Source organism: Bidens hawaiensis, unplaced genomic scaffold (genome assembly GCF_021521415.1).
Source record: "Bidens hawaiensis isolate Kalapana, Puna unplaced genomic scaffold, B.hawaiensis_p1.1 tig00062189_1, whole genome shotgun sequence".
NCBI classification, from domain to species: Eukaryota; Viridiplantae; Streptophyta; class Magnoliopsida; order Asterales; family Asteraceae; genus Bidens; species Bidens hawaiensis.
In genome coordinates, this window is record NW_027501153.1 from 27,230 (window position 1) to 33,434 (window position 6,205).

General features: G+C 40.2%; 1 pseudogene across 1 annotated transcript; it reads right to left on the bottom strand.

The window, feature by feature from the left end:
- Positions 1-258: 258 nt before the first annotated feature.
- On the bottom strand, positions 259-3,341 carry LOC143603578 (protein SUPPRESSOR OF MAX2 1-like; annotated as a pseudogene). Its single transcript, XR_013148087.1, has 3 exons — positions 2,122-3,341; positions 1,855-2,017; positions 259-1,777 (listed from the first exon to the last, which is right to left on the bottom strand). The product of XR_013148087.1 is annotated as a protein SUPPRESSOR OF MAX2 1-like (transcript).
- Positions 3,342-6,205: the final 2,864 nt, after the last annotated feature.

Consider the following 6,205-nt stretch of genomic DNA (forward strand, 5'->3'; position numbering starts at 1 on the left):
GAAAAAAAGTTATATATAAAGAAAACAAATATTCTATATAAACTCACGCGTTTTAGCAATGATGCTAATATTTAAAAGCTTATGTAAAAAATAGGGTGTTGCGGTGGAACCATTAAACCGAATAATAATTAGACGTAAAAACATTGAACCACGAATAAGGTATTAAGTCACAATTCAATTAGGTTTGAAACTTTGAATTAATATAATCCATTACACAACAAAATGTTTATGGACAAAAGAAAGTGCTTCAAAAAAGGTTTTAATATTAACCCCTGCAGTGCCTTCTTGGCCTATACATATCCAAAGAGTTTTGACTATTTACAACTTTTACCCTAACAGAAACAAAACATTTGCACATTTAACCCCTCTACTTTTTAAACTGTATCTACTATTACATTAACTTTACTTGGCAACCGATCTCTGCCAAGGTTTGCCTGATCATGATCGAAATCCGACTCGAGCCGAACCATCAACTCTTCAACGGAAGACGGTAAGTGCCCCACGAGCCTGTGAAGGCTCGGGACAAGCACTTGTTCAGCCCAGTCCTCTAAACCCGTTTGCCCGAACCATAGTCCGCTTATAATGTTGCTACGGTTGCTTCATCGACCTCGATGGCGTGTTTCTCATCAAATACGGTAGAAAACGCGTATTTTACTGTTTTCTCGATTTCATAACGGATTAGCCCAAATTGAACAGGTTTGAACCCGACCGTCACGACATTTGGGCCCATGAGCTCTTGTGGTACCGAAACCGATGTACTTGCAAAATGTGGGTTCTCGTCTCCTTGCTCGATAGTGAGATCGCTTGTGTCGGTCCGTTCTTCCTCGGTGGACACCGCAAGATTAAGATCAAGCGAGAGACCCGACCCGACTCTCTTTTGTTGTTTTGGTGATGTGTTTACATCCGAAAGCCAATCGGCTCGTCTTTTTGACCGTTTTTCACAAAAAGTTAGCTTTAGTCCCCAATCACCGGTTGAAGACGGATGCAGCGACCTCTTGTCAACCGTTTCATCACCGTTGTGTGTCGACCAATTCCCGGTTAACACAAATACTATGTTCCCAAGGCTAACCTCGCGACCATGAGAATCGGTCAACCGGCCTCTCTCCATTGCTTCTTTTATCCTCCCACAAAAGAGCATGTCCGCTTCGTCGATATCCAAAAGCACAATAACCGAAAACGGGTTCCTACGAACCGCATCAACAACACGATCCAACATCGTTTTACCACGGAACCCGCTATCCATTTCACCCTCATCACGACTCAACCCGAGGCTAATCGTGATTGGGTCGGCCCTGCATACATGTTCGGCAAGAACGGATGCCATCTTTTTCTTCCCGACCCGGTCGGGACCCGCAAACAACAACCACAAACAACCCCTTGAAGATTGTGTTAGGGTAGTCGCAATGGTGGTAGCGGCCTCCGGCTGCCACCACGCCATTTTCATTAAATGTTTCAGTAGTTTCTTAAACGAGTCCGCATTTACAGAATTGAAGAATTTACCCTTCGGAGATCCGTCACCTCTGGTTCGGGGTTCGGATGAGATGCATCCTAAGTAGTCCTTAACCGGTAAATCCTCACGAACCTCTTTCGGTCCAAGAGCTAGCTCCGTACGAACCGGGCTCGGTGGAGCCTCTCGCTGTTGACCCAGAAACGCATTCGATTTATACATAGGTACAATACCCGACCCCATCATTCCAAAGCTCGGGATTTGACTATAATTCGGATGGATTCGCAAACATATATCACTCCATTTCTTCATCAATTCTTGATCATTAACCTACACAGAAACCGCTAAATGAAACCGAATTTCAAAGAAAAGTGTAAAACAAAATCATACGAAACCGAATTTAGTACCTTTTTGGTTTCGGTTTCGGTTTCACATCTTTGTGCTTTTGCATTCTGCAACCATTGAGGCAGATCACCCTTCGCGTCCACCCGCGATTTCTCAACCTCTTGTTCATAAGCATAAAAACATTTCGGGCAGGGCGTTTGGGCGGCTTTGTTTACCGAATTCAACCTATATACATTTCAAAACCATATAAATATATGATCCTACATTAGATTAACTACAACAAAACACCAAATGTAACAACATTTTTTATAAATATTATAAAACTTTACCTCCCAGAAAATGATAATCTTGAAGAAACAGGCAAAGCTTGTAAATCCCAATCAGTTTCCATTGATGGATGATACACTTGACACTTCATATAAGTCTCACAAGTGGCGGTTCCAATCAACCAAACGCGACGCCCTTCCGTCGCAAATTTGGTCACTAATTTCGCCATCTCCGCCACCGACTCGCAAGCAATGTCCGAAACTTCCACCGCCCAACTCAAATCACCTAAATCTACAACAATGCTTCGGGTTCGGTCTCGGGACTCGATTAACCCGATAAGTTCCTTAATCTTGGCCCGAATAAGCGACTTTTCCGTCGCTAATTCGACGGAGATCACCTCCGGGTTTTTGAACTCGGGCGAAAGTTCACCGGTTTGAACCCGAATCAAGATATCTTTCTTGATTGATTCGGGCTCGAATTCGCCTACTAATATCGGGTTTTTTCTCTTCGGTTTCGACATGATTTCGATAACCCGTTCGATATCGTCCATCCTTAAATTTCCATGTTTTTGTTGTTGAAATCTTGGGTTTAAATATATGCTCTCCGGAGAATACAAATTCTGGTTAATGGGTATCGGAATCCACCGGAAAAATGATTAACATTATTATTGTTACTAATATTATTATTAATAGACTGTTCTATTGTGGCTTTAACAGCTGGGCTTGAGAAGCTTGCTTCTCGCATGACCCGACTCACACTCGGGTCATCAAGAATGGAAATAATAAGCTGTTCAAGCTCAACTTTAACGGCTAAAAGCGGCTGCTGCTGCTGCTGTTCAGGGCAGCCGCGCCGTTGGTGAGCTTGCGCCCGTTTCAACGCGGCCATGAGCGCGTTTGAAACGGGCGGCTCGGTAAGAGCGGGGGACGATGGAGCGGCTGGGAGTCGCTCTATCGCCACGCTAAAACATAGCTCCAGCGCCCGACACTGGAGCGGGTGGGAGCTATGTGGGTGGGAGCGTATACACGCTTGGCGGAGAAACCCCGTTGGAGTGGCGAGTAACGTTGCCGCAACATGAAGCCGGGTCGTCTGACTGTGGTTACGACGCCCCGCTTCGGCGATGGCGTGGGTTAAGATACTCGCCGCTTCCGGGGTTAGGGTTTGAAGGATTGTACTTAATCCTGATCTCATTGTAGTAAATTTGGGAACTGGGTTTTGTTTGGATTCAAGAACTGAACAAAACCCAGGTTTTGGATTTTTGAGAAATGGTGAGAAAATTAAGATTTTATGAACAAAAAGGTGGTTTTAGTGAAGAAATAATGTTGGAAATAAGAACAAAAGGAACTTTTTGAAGGGTTCTTTCAGCTGGGTTTATCCATGGTGAATATTTGAAAATGTTTTACAGGTTTTATAAAAGAAGAGAGAGAGAGGGAGAGAGAGAATAAAAGAGAATTTTTGTAGAAGTGGAAGATGGAGTTTCGGTTGCAAGTATTTTTGGTGTTTTCTGCGTTTATACCTTCTGTTTTATTTACTTTACTTCCATATGGGTGTTTTTATCTTTAACATTACCAAGGTAGAGGTGAAACAATAATTTAAAATTTAAAATTTAAAATTTAAAATTAGTTTGAGTTAACATCGGTTCAGTTTGGTCAACAAAAGCTAAAACCGGTTTACGATCGATTTCGGTTCGGTTTGAAAACGGTTTCTTATCATGTTACGATCGGTTTCGGTTCGGGTTTTTATAGGTTTCGGTTTGGGTTTTGACCTGTTTTTGTTCGGTTTTGGCCGGTTTCGAACCTACAGTTTCAATCGGTTCCAAACCGGTTTCCACATAATCTGTTTCAAACCGGTTCAGTTAACCGGTCTATTTTCCATCTCTAATACAGGGTAAACTATAGAAAATCCGATATTGTGATCCCATACATCCGCAGTTGCAAACATTGTTGTGTAGCCTAATTCATCATCTTCTGTTTCAGAAAAATTCCATCACCTGAAAGCCTATTACGGAAACCCCAATTGGAAGTTGGGATCTTTGGACCCCTATCTACTTGGTAGGAGTCTCATGTTTTGGTTAAATTATGTTAGGTCTTTCAAAAAGACATTGCAGTTATATTATACTAGCAGGGTGTCCGCGCAATGCAGCAGGTCGCGCACGCAACTTAACATTGAACGCATAGTTCGTGTCGGTACATACGTCACCTGATGACAGTGCCTACGTAGCCTAAAATTGGACGCGTAACTCGTGCAAAGCCAGCTGCGTGTAATCGAATATTGAACACGCGTAACCAGACGGGAATGCACGTTACTGACATTAAAACATGCTTAACTAATATACAGTACTTTGAAATAAATCATTTTTTTTTTAAACCAACCCGTTTTGGTCCCAAATCCGTTCCGACTCGACAACATTCTGACCTGACCCATTTCTACTCGAACCTGAACCACAACCATTTTTTATATCGACTCATTCCGACCCTATTGTACTTTTACAAGTGACCCGAACTCGCCCGACTCAACCTGTTACTCGGTTTTAAATGGTAAGTGCGTAACATGCTAACTTTTTAAAACTAAAAACTATAACAATGTTATACCCAAATTAAAGAAAATAAAATGCTCGTTTTTATGATGTAATTTATTTGAAAAATATTAATGTGTGAAAAAATTATGTCCGTTAAAAAGTCGTGGGTAGTTGGTGTTGAATTAGGGGGCATATGTGTAACTATTACAATATTAAACTTTACAAAAAAAAGATAGTGAAGTTGATGGACCAAAGTTGTAAGTACATTTTGAAAGAATGAAATTTGTGAGTTATTTCTAAATTTGTGATGCATTATGTATTGTATATAAAGCAATGAGTTTGGTATCTCTTCCAATTTAAGAGGTCCTAACTCATGCTTTATATATAGTATAGATAACTTTGTTTATGAGGTTTTAATATTTTGTGTCCGTTTTTTAACATGTTTGATATCATATTATATACCATATATAAACAAGGAGTTTGGTGCTGCAAGTGGTTATTGGGTCACTTGGCGGCACCGTATTGGTTGATGAATTTTGTTTTGTTTTTTAGTTCGGTTACAATAAACGGAAACAAGCCAAACACCAATTTTTTTAAACCTAAAAGAAGCCGACTGAGTTCGAGTAGACCTGTGGCCTTATTTAAAGCCCATGATTCACAACGCTTAAGTTTTACCAATGCACAAATTTACCAACCGACCCCCCCCCACCCACCCAAAAATGGTCGTTGGTCCACCTCAATTTTATATGTTTTTTCGTTTTTAGTTCCGGTACCGTAATGCACGTAATCAAAACAAGTCGAATTCGTGTCAAGTTACCGCATCAATGCTTGGTACTGACAACGCTTGAGTTTTACCACTGCCCGGGTTTGCAACCATATAAACACCGTTTTAAATATTTTGTTTTCTTATATGTTAATGATTTTATATGTTCATTTAACGAAATTTTTTTTTTGGGGGGGGGGGGGGTTTAACGCTGGAAATTTATCAATTGTGTCTATGTCATAAAGAACGCAGCCGATACTGACCAAATTCGTGTCTACTCATCATCGCAATGCTCGAGTTTTACCAGTGCCCGTGTTTCAACGCTAGGGTTTGCCAGCTGCCCTGTAGAAAAACTAGTTTTGAATAATGAATATTGTCGTAAATCTTAACACTCATTTAGGTTAATGATATTTGATAATGTAATATGTACTCTTTCCTTTTGAATTAGACATTTTAAATCATACGGTAAATGGGTTTTGTGAATTTAGAAGCAAAGTATAAGCTTTTAAGAAAAAGTCGTATATGAGAGAAAACTAGTGAATTCGATAGTTAATAACTAACCGGATATCCAATCTAAATGAGATGTAAATTAGCTATTGTTTATAACTAGATGCATGATTAAAAGTATTAAAACTGGTTTTGATCAAGTAGCATGAATACATGATCTATAGGATAACTTCGATCTTGAAAGGTATTTGAGGTTTTTATAAGATACTTGTGATTTCTCTTTTGTAATCCAATAACCAACTCTATTGGTACCGTCAAGCTAATGAATGTTGTGTATTATCAATGATTTCTACATAAGACGGTAAGATGATATCTTAACAATTACATATCCAAGTATCCAAGGCCCCCAACACAAATAGAC